The sequence below is a fragment of the Hibiscus syriacus genome, unplaced genomic scaffold (genome assembly GCF_006381635.1).
Source record: "Hibiscus syriacus cultivar Baekdansim isolate YM2019G1 unplaced genomic scaffold, ASM638163v2 tig00112293_pilon, whole genome shotgun sequence".
Classification (NCBI taxonomy): Eukaryota; Viridiplantae; Streptophyta; class Magnoliopsida; order Malvales; family Malvaceae; genus Hibiscus; species Hibiscus syriacus.
Genome location: NW_024063296.1, coordinates 1864731 through 1879930, shown reverse-complemented (window position 1 = coordinate 1879930; position 15200 = coordinate 1864731).

Below are 15200 nucleotides of genomic sequence, written 5' to 3'. Positions count from 1 at the left end.
GTGCGTCGAAATGGAACAGGATTCACAACGAGAGGAACCTTGCTAGAAGAAACCTGAACTTGGCTGGGGTGAAAGCAAATGCAAATGGTTCAGTGGGAGGTTCGTTGGAAATAGATGCAGCGGGAGGGTGGTCTGGGATTAATTGAAATTGGATTCGAGGTTTCTCACGAAGCATTGGCGTATGTACTGCTTTGAGTGTCGAACTATGGGTTATCCATGTAACTTGTTACTCGCATGGATATGGGGTTTCGGAACGTAGAAGTTGAAAATGACTGTAGCGTTGTTGTTGAAACTCTCAACTGCATCACAAGAAGGAGGAGACTGCAATTGTTATGAGAATTAGGGGTTATTGCTTCGAGAATGGGAAACAAGGGTGCAGTTTACTCGTAGAGAGGCTAATATGGTTGCAGACAGACTTGCTGCTACGGCTAAAGGAAGAAGCATTTGAACAGTTGTTCACCTAGAGCCTCCTCATGAGGTGGAGGAGATAGTTTTGAGGGAGGTGAATCACGTAGCTAGTCTTGTTTGTTTCCGTCCATTACTATTTATTAAAATTTACGCAAAAATCATTAAATAAATAGTTATATTCCTAAAATGGGTGATTGGAATAGTTAATTTTTTAAATAATGCAGTGTAAAAAAGAATTGCTCTAATAATGTCGACACAAAAATTATTCGTTGGAATAGGAGGAATGCTTCAGTACCATACAAGACGCATGTACTACCATGCGACATCAGGGGTGCTCCATGGCAAACACATGGATTCCTTGAGTTACCCAAATTTGATTTGTTTTTGTTTTTTTTAACTTATGATCACTACAAGTTGCTCAAATCAACCAGTTACTTAATCAAGTTGCGCAAACCATGCCCTGCTACCCTGATAAAGTTGCTCGAATCATGCCCTGCTACCAAGTTGCTCGAATCATGCCTTGCTACCTGACACTATAAGTTGTTCTTCCTGACACCGATAAAGTTCTCGAATCATGTCATGCTACCAAGTTTCTTCGAACCATGCCATGTACCTGATCAAGTTGCTCGAACCATGCCCTGCTACCCTAACACTTCAACAACTTGTAGTGCATGGTAGCAGGGAATGGTTCAGGCAACTTAGTAGCAAGGCATGATCGAGGAACTGATCTTGGTAACAGGACATGATTCGAGAAAGTTGGTAGCAAGGCATGATCAAGCAACTTTATCGGGGTTGCAGGAAGAACAACTTGTAGTGTTAGGGTAGCAAGGCATGGTTCGAGCAATTTGATAGCAGAGCATGATTCGCGCAACTTAGTAGCGGGCATGACTCGAGTAACTTTATCAGGATAGTAGGCATGGTTCGAGCAACATGATTAGGGTAACAGGGTAATGATTTGAGCAACTTGTAGTGTCCATAAGTAAAAAAAAAAACTAAAACACTTTCGGTAACGTATGGAAATCCATGTGTTTGCCATGAATCACGCATGGAAACACCCTGATGTCGCATGGTAGTCCATGCATCTTGCATGGTACTGTAGCATCCATCTATTCAACGAATAATGTTCATTTGACATTATTTGAGCAATTTCTTTTTCACACTGCATTAGTCAAAAATAAATAGCCGATTGGAATGAATAAAAAGTTAATACCAAATTAGACAGCATAATAATTAAGGACTTAAAATATATTGGAAACTAATCATTAGACTAGATTTAAGAGCAATAAATATGGAATTTCTAATAATTTTAGTATTGAAATAAGAACAAGATAGAGTCGCACAACCAAAATAGGAAATCGAGAAAGATCAAGGTTAGTAACAAATAAAATAATAAAAAGCACATGGACTAAAGTAAAAACATGCATTTTTTATAATAATAAAAGAAAGACTAAATATAACATATCTAAAATTAACAACTCAAATCAGATATTTAACCCAAACATATAAATAACATATAGTGACAAAATAAAACACGGAAATATTCAGAGCTTGGAATTAGAAAATTAAAAGTTGTATTTAGCGACTAAAATGAAAAGATTACAAACATTGGGTAGCTCCTCATGTGATTAGTCCACAACCAGGCGTGCACTCTCCTCCCCTCAAAACAACATCGTTTTGATTGATCCATAAATATCTTCTCTTTTTTTAATTTTTTTTTCATTCCCCCTTTTTTATTTTCTCTCATTCTCCTCATTATCTCGTCTCTCTTTATATTTCCATTCCAGTGAAAGTGCTCTTGTCGACCTCTGTGGTTGCCACTGTTTGCCACCGTTTGCCACCGTCCTCTGGTGGTTTTTCAAGTCCAAACTTTACAGAATGCTTCGTCTCAACGTCCTGAATACGGATCTCGGGTCCGAATGGCCTAGAAACGCCTCCAACGCCATAAATCTACAAAAAACCTTTAGCCTTTTTGATATCCAGTGACCCTTTCTCTTTTCAGTGACAACGTTCAAGAAGGTAAGCCTTTATCTCTTCCTTATTTTCTTGTGTTTTTGTTTTTTCTTCTCTCTCTCATGTTCACTCTCATTTTTTATTTACTTTTTGTTTGAAACAATCTCTTATTTTTTTCTCTTATTTTTTTGTTTGAACTACTCCTTCTTTTTATGGTTGCTTGTTTTGTGTTTTTAAAACATACTGCTTGTTTGGTGAGGGAATGATGATTGGCAAAAGTGAGGTTAGGGGTAGGAGTATGGTCGATTGGTGAGGTTGGTGGGGGTTGCAGCGGGAAATCGGAGTTAGGTAATATTTTTTATTTGATTTGATATATATATTTTGAATAGGGGTTCTACTCGTGAAGTGACCGGCGATGTGGCTTCTCGACTCGGCGTGAAGTTCCAATTGGTAATGGCGGAGGGAGTTAAAGGTGGTTGCTATTATTAATGCTTAGTGCTACGGTTTAAGTTAGGGCTAGGTTTCATTAGGGCTTGGGTTGGTTTATATTGGGTTGTTGGGCCTTGGTTCTTGTAATCTATAAAAAATAATAATAATATATTAATATATTAAATAAATCAATCAATAAATAAATAATAATAATAATAAAGGGTGGATAAAAATTAGTGTCAGCAGATGCCCCTCTTTGCCCATTGGTGTGAAGACACGAATAGGGCAAAGACAATCAGACAACAATTTTCGTTCGGTTACATCTTTTGCTTTGAAATTTGATTTTGTTTCAAGAGAGAATGAAAATGATCTTTATCTCAAGAGAGATTGCTTTGAAATTCTGTTTCAAGGGAGACAATTTCAAAAAGTTTAACATTTATAATGTAAGAATTATACTTTCGAAAGAAAGTAATTTTAAGCAAGACAAAATTTATTCAAGAAAAACTATGTTAAGCTTTGGTCCTAAGGAAATTGTCTCAAATGAGACAAAATTAGTTTAAAAAGAAATTAATTCATGTGAAATAAAATTTTCTTTGAAAGTAAACTACCTCGAGGGAGGTAAATTTTGTTTGTGTTCAAGGGAAATTGTGATAAGCAAGATGAAATTTTGCTTCAAGAAGCAATTTCAAAGGTACAAGCGCTCTGTTCATTTGCATTGAGGAAGTCTAATCATTATATGGTGATTTAACACTTTGTTTGAGAATATTGAGTTTGTTGACAACATTGTTCCTTCGCGTTGAGGATGGCTAGTCGTATTTGAGAGACTGCATCTGAAAACAACATTATTCCTTCACTTGGAGATAATTTGATTTTGGAAATGACACGGCTCTTACGTGATGAGGAGATATGGTCGCTTTGGGTGACTTGATAATGTCAAATCTAATGATAACAATATTCCTTTGCGTTGAGGAGGTCTAGTCAGTGGATGACATTGTTCCTTCATGTTAAGGACGTCTAGTCGTATTTGGGGTGACTACGCATATTAAGACAACGCCGTTCCTTCTTGTTGAGGATATATGATTGTCTGGAGATAATTTGATGATGGAAACAACACTTTTCATTCATGTTGAAGAGAATCTAACCACCTTTAGGGTGATTTAGCTGATGTCACATCTAGTTCTGACATTGTTCTTTCATATTGAGGAGGCCTAGTCAGTGGACGACATTGTTCCTTCATGTTGAGGACGTTTAGTCGTATTTGGCTGACTGTGCATAGTGCGCATCTGAGGACAACATTTAGCCTTCTTGTTGAGGAAATCTTATTTCCTTTTGATGTTGAAAACGCCACTAATTGTTCACATTGAAGAGAATCTGGTTCCTTATGATGGCATTGCTCCTTCATGTTAAGGAGGTCTAGGATCACCAATCCTTTCTTTCCTGAAAGGTTGTAAAAAATATGCATGTATGAATGAAACTATTTTAAATGTTTTTCAATAATGTCAAAATGAAACCATATGATGAGCTTTCAAATTTTTCCTCATAAGAGGTGAAAATGGTCTTATATAAGATAAAATTTCAAGAGAACTTTTAAAAGCATCATCGTGAGGGGGAAATCAAAGTTTATTATGTTGTATGTGATGATGAATGTTTGATGCAAAGATGCAAATTTATGTATGTATGTGTCGATGTATTTTTTTGATTCCATCTAGGAACTAATACTTCATCGCTTTTAGTGAACAATCTTCAGTCACAGCAGATGAAATTTCCCTTATTGTCTACTTTGGTGACCTTGGTCCCTGTACTATTTAACATGGGTGGTCAGTTCCCTGTAGTTTTTTGCATTAGTGGCTAAGTCCCTGTACTATTTAATGCTTAGTCGTGGTAACCATTCTACTGATTGTTGTCTTTGATTTATCTTTTCTGACTTGGTCGGAGAACCAGGTCTTTTGCAAAGGTTGAAATCTTCTTAAATGGTTTGATTAATTAAAACCAAACATGGGGTATCCTTGAAATTATTGACTTGTGTAAACTTGTTCTTTTTGGCCCACAAATTTTACCTCAAAAATTTAGCTTTTCTTGCCCCAGTTCTGATAACGAGCTTCTATGTCTGAGAGACATTTATCAATTACCAAGATCTATTCTAGAGAGGTTGTCTTGTTTGAAGATGTTTTTCTTCCTCTTTTTATTTTCAAAAGGTGAAAATTTGATGAAGAAGTTTTGAAAATGCTTTTATGAAATAATTTTAAATAATGAAAGATTTTTAAATAATGTTTGATGAAAGAAATTTGAAAAATTGTTCGATGAAGTTTAAAAAATGGTACCCCTACTTTAGGTTCACAATTTAGACAAAATTACAAAACAAGAGTTCATTAGATATCAAAGAATTAACTACTCTTTTAATCTTTCAAAGTTATGACTCTTTGACAAGTGTCACGAGTTGACGGGTGACTTAGGTTGGCTTCTTAAATTCTATGATTTTTTTCATTGAGTTGCCTTCTTTGTCTCTGTCCATGTGAACATGTGACATTCCTTTTTCACGGTTTGGCATTTTAGTAGGATGCGAACAAAAAGATGCAACTAGCATACTCAATTGCTAGACCTTTTAGATACTTCTATTTTCGTTCTCTGAAATGTTTCATTTGTTCAAGCTTCATAAACTCTTTTAATAGAGGTAGTGCAGAAATATCGGTCTAAAACCAAAATTTATGAGTATTTTTGTGAAGTTGACTATACATTGTTTCTCAACTCCCTTAATACATCTTCACTGAAACTCCTTATTCATTTAACCTCAGACTTTGCCACTTGCTTGAAGGTATTAAATCTAATTTATTTTGCCTTATTCTGGCAAGCTGAAAGATTCATCTTGACACAAAGTCTTCGACTTGACAACTACAATGGAGAAAACAGTGAATTGCCAGGTCTTTGATCGATGTCATATTTTGAATGCAAATATTCATAAAGCCAAGGCTTTTAACCAATAGCTTTAGCGGAATAGCTCATCTTTATTGTATATATACATATCATTTTTCTTTGGCTATATTTAGATAGTTAAGGATTAATCTCATCACAGAGTCTTTGACTTGACAACACCGCGGAGCAAACACCGAATTGTCAAGTATGCAATCAATGTAATAGTTTGAATTGTAACCTATTCATATAGCCAAGGCTCTTGAGTTACCTCTATAATCAATTGATTTAATGGAATATCTCATCTTTATTATAATAATTAGAATTGTATTAACTTCTTGAGTATACAGATTCAATTTATTAGGTTCATTGAGAAAAACCTATTACAGTCTGAATGTAGTAGATAGTAAAAAATTCTCATCTGAGTTCAATTCCTAAGCTACTGATCTAAACTAGTATCCACTATTCCATATATGAATATTAGAATCATCATTGAACGTCCTCAATAAAATTAGAAAATAATCAGCTTTGCAACCTCATATGTAAGATTTCTCATTTTGTCCGCTTATATACATACTTGATTGCCAAACCCTTTGATCATATCTTCATGAAAGGAAAAGGCTATCTTGACCCCTGCAAGAGAAGGGCATGATGTTCGAGTGTATCTTCTAGAGAAGGATCAAGGTTCATTGTTTTACGAGAGTTTAATATTTCCATTTTCCAAGAGGCCATAACCTTGATTCTCAATTGAGCATCTAATTCAGTTGATATTCAAAAGAATTTCATATTAAAATTTGCTCATTGTTATAACCTAAAAAGGTAGTATTTTATTTAACATGTTCAAAAAAAAGGTCCAATGACTTACAAACTTGTAATCAAAAGAAAACAAAAGGAAAACAAAATTCAGATAAGATGATATTCTTTTTCATGCAAATGTAGCAAAGCTTTATAGTGGATGCAAATGCCTTCTCTTGATTTACACTAGGATTCCCCATTACTCATCGAATTTTCATGCCCCTGAATCAATCAAATTTTGGACCTTGTGTTTCAGTGCCCACAGTTCTCAGTTGTGTGCCTCGAGCTTCCTATGTGGTAGTTGTATATAGAATCAACATCGTAACCCTTAGGATATGGTGGCTCTTTTGGCTTAGATTGAACTAAAGTCACAAGGTTCCTCTCAACCAGGGTTGGGAGCAATTCCTCATTTGTCATTGGAATTGGATCAATATGAGTCCTTTCTCTGACCATCTTATGAGATTTTATCCCATGATTAGCTAAATAGGATCCTACCATATTTATCTTAAATCCTATCTTAGTGTTAGTATCGTTAGTGTTCCCTAGCTTGTCGTTCTTGATAGTTCTTTCAATCATCTCTCCACACAGGAAATCCCTAGTATATGATTGATATAGGGAGATTACGTGTGTCGATGAACAAGATGATGGGCTCTCTTTCAGTCATCGGTGGATGCACTTGGGATGCAACGTCCCTCCATCATTATACATACTTTCGAAAGCTCTCATTATGCTTCATCTTTATGTTTTGCAATATTTTTTGGTCAGGTGCCATTTCAGTTATGTGCTTGTATTGACCTAGAAAGGTATGAGCCAAATCCTTCCATGAGTGGATTTGAGTACGACTCAACTCATTATACCACTTGGAAGTGAGTGAGTCCGATCAGGCTATCTTGAAACTAATGGATTAACTTTTGATCATTATTGGTGTATCCAGTCATCCTCTGAATAAACATCATGGGATGGATAGTAGGGCAACTAGTTACACTGTACTTTTCAAATTCGGGCATTTTGAATTTAGGTAAGAGCATAGGTCGGGGACCAAAACTAACTCACATGCATCCACTTTATTTTGGGAGCTATGTTTATTCATTCCTTTGAGATAGTCTTTGCACCAACTCTTCAATTTCTCAAAGATCTCATTCCCACCATTCTTCATTTGATCATAATCAGATATACTATAACCAATGGTGCTACATCGAGCACTAGTCCTTGTTGTTTGAGTCTTAGGGACAAATAAGCTTGATTGGTGGCTTTGAAGCCTTTCTTGATATGATTAACTGAGGGTAGCATGCATTTTCATAAACTTATTGGTTTCCACAGTTAAGGAAATCCTCTCCTTGCCTTTTGCCTTGTTGATACCAGGCAATTTCTTAACAATATGATCGACCATGTTTGTAACACCCCAATTTAGGGGCTAAAGTTTAGAAATTATAAAGTGGTGGATTTAATTGGTATTTGGAAGAAATTTGGGGGATTAAATTGTCAGATTTCAAAGATGGCAGACCGTTTTAAGAAATGCATGAAGTTTAGTGGCTAAAGTCATGATTTAACCAATTTTTATATATGTTATAAGTTCCCCCGTGCGCAGGTTCAGAGGAAAATTTTCCAGTTTTCCTCTCCGTTCTCCCTACTTCGAACTCCGATCTACTCGCCGTCCGACCGACCACGACGAGCCGAAACCACCATCGTGTTCGTTGTCAACCGAGGAACAAAACCCCTCAAACCTTTTGTCGTGAATCATCTCCGTTCGTCGTTAATTTCAGTCGGAAGTATCGTCGGTAATAACTCGATTTTAGTTGGTTTTTCATCGATTCACAACGATCGGATCATCCGTTTACGACACCTCCCGCACCATCGTGTTCCTTGTGCCGTTCCAAGTCCACCGGTGTCCTCCCTTTTCTCCGGCGGCGGCGGCGCGTGTGGAGGTGAAGCGGTTAAAGTTTTCGATTTTGAAATCGAGCTCTCCGCCGTTCAAAATTGTGAACCGAGCTTTGTAAGTATCTCGAAATCGCTCAAAATAATTTTTAGAAATTTTTCTGGGATTTTATCACTGTTCACGCGCCCCCACGCGCCGCCACTGCGCGTGGGGAAGGGAAAAGTGACCGGTTTGACCGGTTTTGAAAGTGTTTTGACCGGTTTGACCGGTCACAACCTGACCCGACCCGTTGACCCGACCCAACCCGTTTACCCGACCCGTTGACCCGACCCGACCCGTTGACCCGTTGACCGTTGACCCGTTGACCGTTGACCGGAGTTGACCACTGTTGACCAAAACTTTGACCGGCTTTGATCGGGCATTAAACGACCTTTGACTTCGACCGAGTATACCTATCCTGACATTTTTCGACGTTCCAAATCCGATTCCGCTGTTTGTTTTTCGAAATTCGAACCCGAAGGTCTCGAAATTGCCGGTCAAACCCGTTGACTTTGATTTTGACCGAAAATTCCAAATTTCCGAAAAGTCATTTTTATGCTTTCGACGTCCAGAATCCAATCCGAAGTCCGTTTCGCCAAATTCGAACCCGGTAAGCCGTCTTTCACTAATTTATCACCCGATTCGATCCGTTTATCGTAATTAAGCTCCGTTTCTGATATAATTTATGTTGATATGTATCTGAGGAATTATTGGAAGTTGAATTGAAGATCAAAGGCATTCGAATGGAATTTATGGTCGATCGATATTGCACGAAATCGAGGTAATACTTTACTACCTCTTTATGCTTTAGAACATGTTGGTATTGGTAAATGCATGAATGAAAATGTTTGGTCTCATATGTGTAATTAATGAAGTTCTACACTCGATCTGAATACGGTAAAGGTTCAGTAATTGATTATGGTTCAGATGACTTTTATAAGAAATTAAGGGATTGCTATAATTAAATTACAAGTTATGTGCTTAGTGGTAAAGAAATCAACCTGGATCTGTAACTTGTAATTTATTTCATCAAAGGTTAAATGTTAAAGGCATTTGGATGTGAATTTATAAAATACTCCGGTAGGGTAAAATTACGAAAATACCCTTGTTATAAAAAAGACAAGATTGGAATATGGAAGTTAGATAAGAGGATTTTACAGACATATTGATCTGATAAAAATATTGATGTGCATAAGAAATGATAGTTATACGTAGACATTATGGATAACCGGTTTTTAACCCCAAGAGGTTTATGCAAGATACTAGAGTGTGTTAAGGGAATTATTTCAAGATCAGAGATTGTTCAAGAAAGCAATTAATCATAGGATCTTTAATTATTATATTTTTTCGTTAAGAGCTAATATCGACTTATCTGGTTAAGAAATTACGGAATGCCCTTAAGAGGTAGAATAGTCTGAGATGACTCTGAATGAGAAAATACTTAGAGGATTCGTACTTAACTCGATTAAGTACGGATTTAATTGTTAAGATCCCGACTTAGTGCAGGAAAATTCATGATATTCCGTTTGTAAAATCTGAGAAGGCACTTGACCCGAAAATCCGAGAAATGAGTAAATACCTGAAGAATAATTTATCGGGGGTATTCTGCTGTCATAATTATTCGAAAGGACTGAAACAATAATGATATTGAATTAATAATAAGACCGAATGGAGGAAATATTGAAATACCGTGGATCTGTAAAATGACAAAAATACCCCTGTAATGGAAATGACTCAAGATGTCACAAGCTCAGGAATGATTGAATATCCTCGAGCTCTGAAATGAATGGAATTAAAACTGAACATCAAATTACCAAAATACCCTTATGGCCTAAATTAGTAAATGTCTTGGATTAATTAGGAATCCAAGTAAGCATATGTATGGACTACCTTTAAAGGTAATGGGAAATAATTTAAGTGTAGATCAACCCTAAAGCTATGTTAATACCTGAATGGCATAGATATTACTGGAATATGTGTTCGTCTTCTCAAGTTTGGCTCGATGACAAATTTTGGAAGTATTCATTCAGCTAAGATCTAGATCGTATTCAGTACTAAGAATTGGACGTTTGTTCGACAAATCAACCACGAAGACCAAATTGAATGGAATGGAAGTACAACATCTGAAATTCAGGAACGTTTAAATTATTCGGGAAAATCCCGAAGTAACTGGATTGGACTTGAATGTTAATGAACTAAGTAACCTCAATGACTGAGGATTAGTAAGAGATTGGAATAATTTGGAAACTCGGATGAACTTATATGATATATCATCCCTGGATTTTGAACCACAAACAAGTACGTCAGCATTTCATGGTATAGTTGAAACATGGAAATAAAATAAGACCATTAAATATTTGCTTGTCTCCTTAAGATCTATTCAGTGATGACTCAGATGATGATTTATGGATAAGAATATTTGGTATTAAAGAGTAAATACCCTGAAGGTTAATGAATTGACAAGTTGGTAAGTATTGGTTCTAGAAGCTATTCATCTGGAGTTATTCGATATTCGGATTAATCGTCAGATTATAAAGATTTTGAATACCTTCAAATTTCGTAAGCTTCAAAAAGTGTTCGAATAAGATGACCCGATGAATCATATCCTGAATAACCGATGATTTTGTCAGTTAACAAACTCTTCTAATAGTGATTCTAATTTCCGGCATTCTATTGGTAAACTGAAGATTTGCGTTTCTCTGCCCGATAAGATTATCCTGTATCTCTAAATAATATCTGGAAACTCTAGTGTTCCCTACTTATGATATTTTATCTGATTTCTGATTTGAATTCTGTTTTGACATCTGATCTGAAATCTGTTCCGATTCCTAAACTGGATTCTGTTATGATATCTGATCTGAATTATGTTTTGATTTTTGATATCTCCGTTTACCGACGGAGAAATGTTTTAAATGGGGTATTGTTGAAGATGAAGTTCCGCAGGTTCCTCGGCTTTGTGCTCAGGGCCTTATATGTTGTGTTGGGTTGGGTGTATGGTTCTGGGGAACCTACACATTATGTTGTGTTGGGATGGGGGTATATATATATATATATATTATATATGTTTTAAAAGATCTGAAAAGTTACATGTTTTTGGGAATACACTAGAAAACCTATTCTGATATCCTGAACCTAGACATCCGAAATATTTCCATCTGGATGAATACTATTTGTTACTACCTGAAATATCCGTAATCTCTGCTCAGTATAAAGATCTGTAAATGTCTGAATCGATAAGGAAAAATATGTTTATTTGTATCTGCACGTTCTTCAGCATCATCTGGTAGTTCTGTATTACTGAGCTTTCCAAGTTCACTCTATTACTCACATTTTCAGGTTAAAGAATTGTACCAGAGCATCTATCGACTTTCAGTAAGGGAGTTCTTCCGGCGTTGTTGTAGAGTATGGTACATGTGATTAGGGAGCATGTAATTGTATTTTGATTTATTACGAGTCTGAAATCTGTTTTATTTTTAAATAGCGACAATGATTTTATAAGTTTGCATGTTCTGATAAAAAAATTTTTAAATTTTCCGCTATTTTTACAGTGGGTCGCTCCGGTGGCCCTAATGTGACACCCCGGATCGGATAGGCTACCCTTATCGGTCTGTGGGGGTTACATTTAGTGTATCAGAGCTATGGTTTGAGTCAAAATTTTCAAGTTAGACTGGCCGTCGAATGTCAAATATGTCTGATCATACATGCCCCTAGACTGCAATCGTACCTCTCTGAGCTGGAACTCCAGGGCTGAGCCCCTATCTGTAATGAACAAACTGAAGTTTCTATCTGTTAGGCTATACTTGTACAAAAGGAATTCCAGTAACATCTGTCTTAACGCAGTAAAGTACCTTAGCTATGTGAGAGTTATTCATCTGAGAAATTCTGACCGACTCCAGAAATAAAATTGAGATATGTTGCTGCTCTACGAGCCTATTCACGTAACCAAGGCTGAATTGATTTCACAAGGATAAATTGTTTTAATTATTACTTGGACTGAGGGAGAATTCTGAAGAGATTGATTACTCGAGAAATTTTCGTTCAGATTCTTTTATTGAAATGAGGAAAAGTTCTGATAAGAATGTATACTCAACTGATTAAGGATTAGTGAAGGATCTGTGTTTCTATAAAAGCTACATGAAAGATATGAAAGAACTGATGGAAGTTTCATTTCTGCAATTATGTGACATAATGAATTTTCGAGGACGAAATTCTTTTAAGGAGGGAGAATTGTAACACCCCAATTTAGGGGCTAAAATTTAGAAATTATAAAGTGGTGGATTTAATTGGTATTTGGAAGAAATTTGGGGATTAAATTGTCAGATTTCAAAGATGGCAGACCGTTTTAAGAAATGCATGAAGTTTAGTGGCTAAAGTCATGATTTAACCAATTTTTATATATGTTGAATTATAAGTTCCCCCGTGCGCAGGTTCAGAGGAAAATTTTCCAGTTTTCCTCTCCGTTCTCCCTACTTCGAACTCCGATCTACTCGCCGTCCGACCTCCGATCGACGAGCCGAAACCACCATCGTGTTCGTTGTCAACCGAGGAACAAACCCCTCAACCTTTTGTCGTGAATCATCTCTCCGTTCGTCGTTAATTTCAGTCGGAAGTATCGTCGGTAAAACTCGATTTAGTTTTTTTCATCGATTCACAACGATCGGATCATCCGTTTACGACACCTCCCGCACCATCGTGTTCCTTGTGCCGTTCCGAGTCCACCGGTGTCCTCCCTTTTCTCCGGCGGCGGCGGCGCGTGTGGAGGTGAAGCGTTAAAGTTTTCGATTTGTTGAAATCGAGCTCTCCGCCGTTCAAATTGTGAACGAGCTTTGTAAGTATCTCGAAATCGCTCAAAATAATTTTTAGAAATTTTTCCGGGATTTTATCACTGTTCACGCGCCCCCACGCGCCGCCACTGCGCGTGGGGAAGGGAAAAGTGACCGGTTTGACCGGTTTTGAAAGTGTTTTGACCGGTCACAACCCGACCCGACCCGTTACCCGACCCAACCCGTTTACCCCCCCGTTGACCCGACCCAACCCGTTTACCCGACCCGTTGACCCGACCCGACCCGACCCGACCCGTTGACCCGTTGACCGACCCGTTGACCGTTGACCGGAGTTGACCACTGTTGACCAAAACTTTGACCGGCTTTGATCGGCATTAAACGACCTTTGACTTCGACCGAGTATACCTATCCTGACATTTTTCGACGTTCCAAATCCGATTCCGCTATTTGTTTTTCGAAATTCGAACCCGAAGGTCTCGAAATTGCCGGTCAAACCCGTTGACTTTGATTTTGACCGAAAATTCCAAATTTCCGAAAAGTCATATTTTATGCTTTCGACGTCCAGAATCCGAATCCGAAGTCCGTTTCGCCAAATTCGAACCCGGTAAGCCGTCTTTCACTGATTATCACTCGATTCGATCCGTTTATCGTAATTAAGCTCCGTTCTGATATAATTTATGTTGATATGTATCTGAGGAATTATTGGAAGTTGAATTGAAGATCAAAGGCATTCGAATGGAATTTTTATGGTCGATCGATATTGCACGAAAATCGAGGTAATACTTTACTACCTCTTTATGCTTTATAGAACATGTTGGTATTGGTAAATGCATGAATGAAAATTTTGGTCTCATATGTGTAATTAATGAAGTTCTACACTCGATCTGAATACGGTAAAAAGGTTCAGTAATTGATTATGGTTCAGATGACTTTTATAAGAAATTAAGGGATTGCTATAATTAAATTACAAGTTATGTGCTTAGTGGTAAAGAAATCAACCTGGATCTGTAACTTGTAATTTATTTCATCAAAGGTTAAATGTTAAAGGCATTTGGATGTGAATTTATAAAAATACTCCGGTAGGGTAAAATTACGAAAATACCCTTGTGTTATAAAAAGACAAGATTGGAATATGGAAGTTAGATAAGAGGATTTTACAGACATATTGATCTGATAAAATATTGATGTGCATAAGAATGATAGTTATACGTAGACATTATGGATAACCGGTTTTTTAACCCCAAGAGGGTTTATGCAAGATACTAGAAGTGTGTTAAGGGAATTATTTCAAGATCAGAGATTGTTCAAGAAAGCAATTAATCATAGGATCTTTAAATTATATTATTTTCGTTAAGAGCTAATATCGACTTATCTGGTTAAGAAATTACGGAAATGCCCTTAAGAGGTAGAATAGTCTGAGATGACTCTGAATGAGAAAATACTTAGAGGATTCGTACTTAACTCGATTAAGTACGGATTTAATTGTTAAGATCCCGACTTAGTGCAGGAAAATTCATGATATTCCGTTTGTAAAATCTGAGAAGGCACTTGACCCGAAAATATCCGAGAAATGAGTAAATACCTGAAGAATAATTTATCGGGGGTATTCTGCTGTCAGAATTATTCGAAAGGACTGAAACAAATAATAATATTGAATTAATAATAAGACCGAATGGAGGAAAAATATTGAAATACCGTGGATCTGTAAAATGACAAAAATACCCCTGTAATGGAAATGACTCAAGAATGTCACCAAGCTCAGGAATGATTGAATATCCTCGAGCTCTGAAATGAATGGAATAAAACTGAACATCAAAATTACCAAAATACCCTTATGGCCTAAATTTAGTAAATGTCTTGGATTAATTAAGGAATCCAAGTAAGCATATGTATTGGACTACCTTTAAAGGTAATGGGAAATAATTTAAGTGAGTAGATCAACCCTAAAGCTATGTTAATACCTGAATGGCATAGATATTACTGGAATAGTGTTCGTCTTCTCAAGTTTGGCT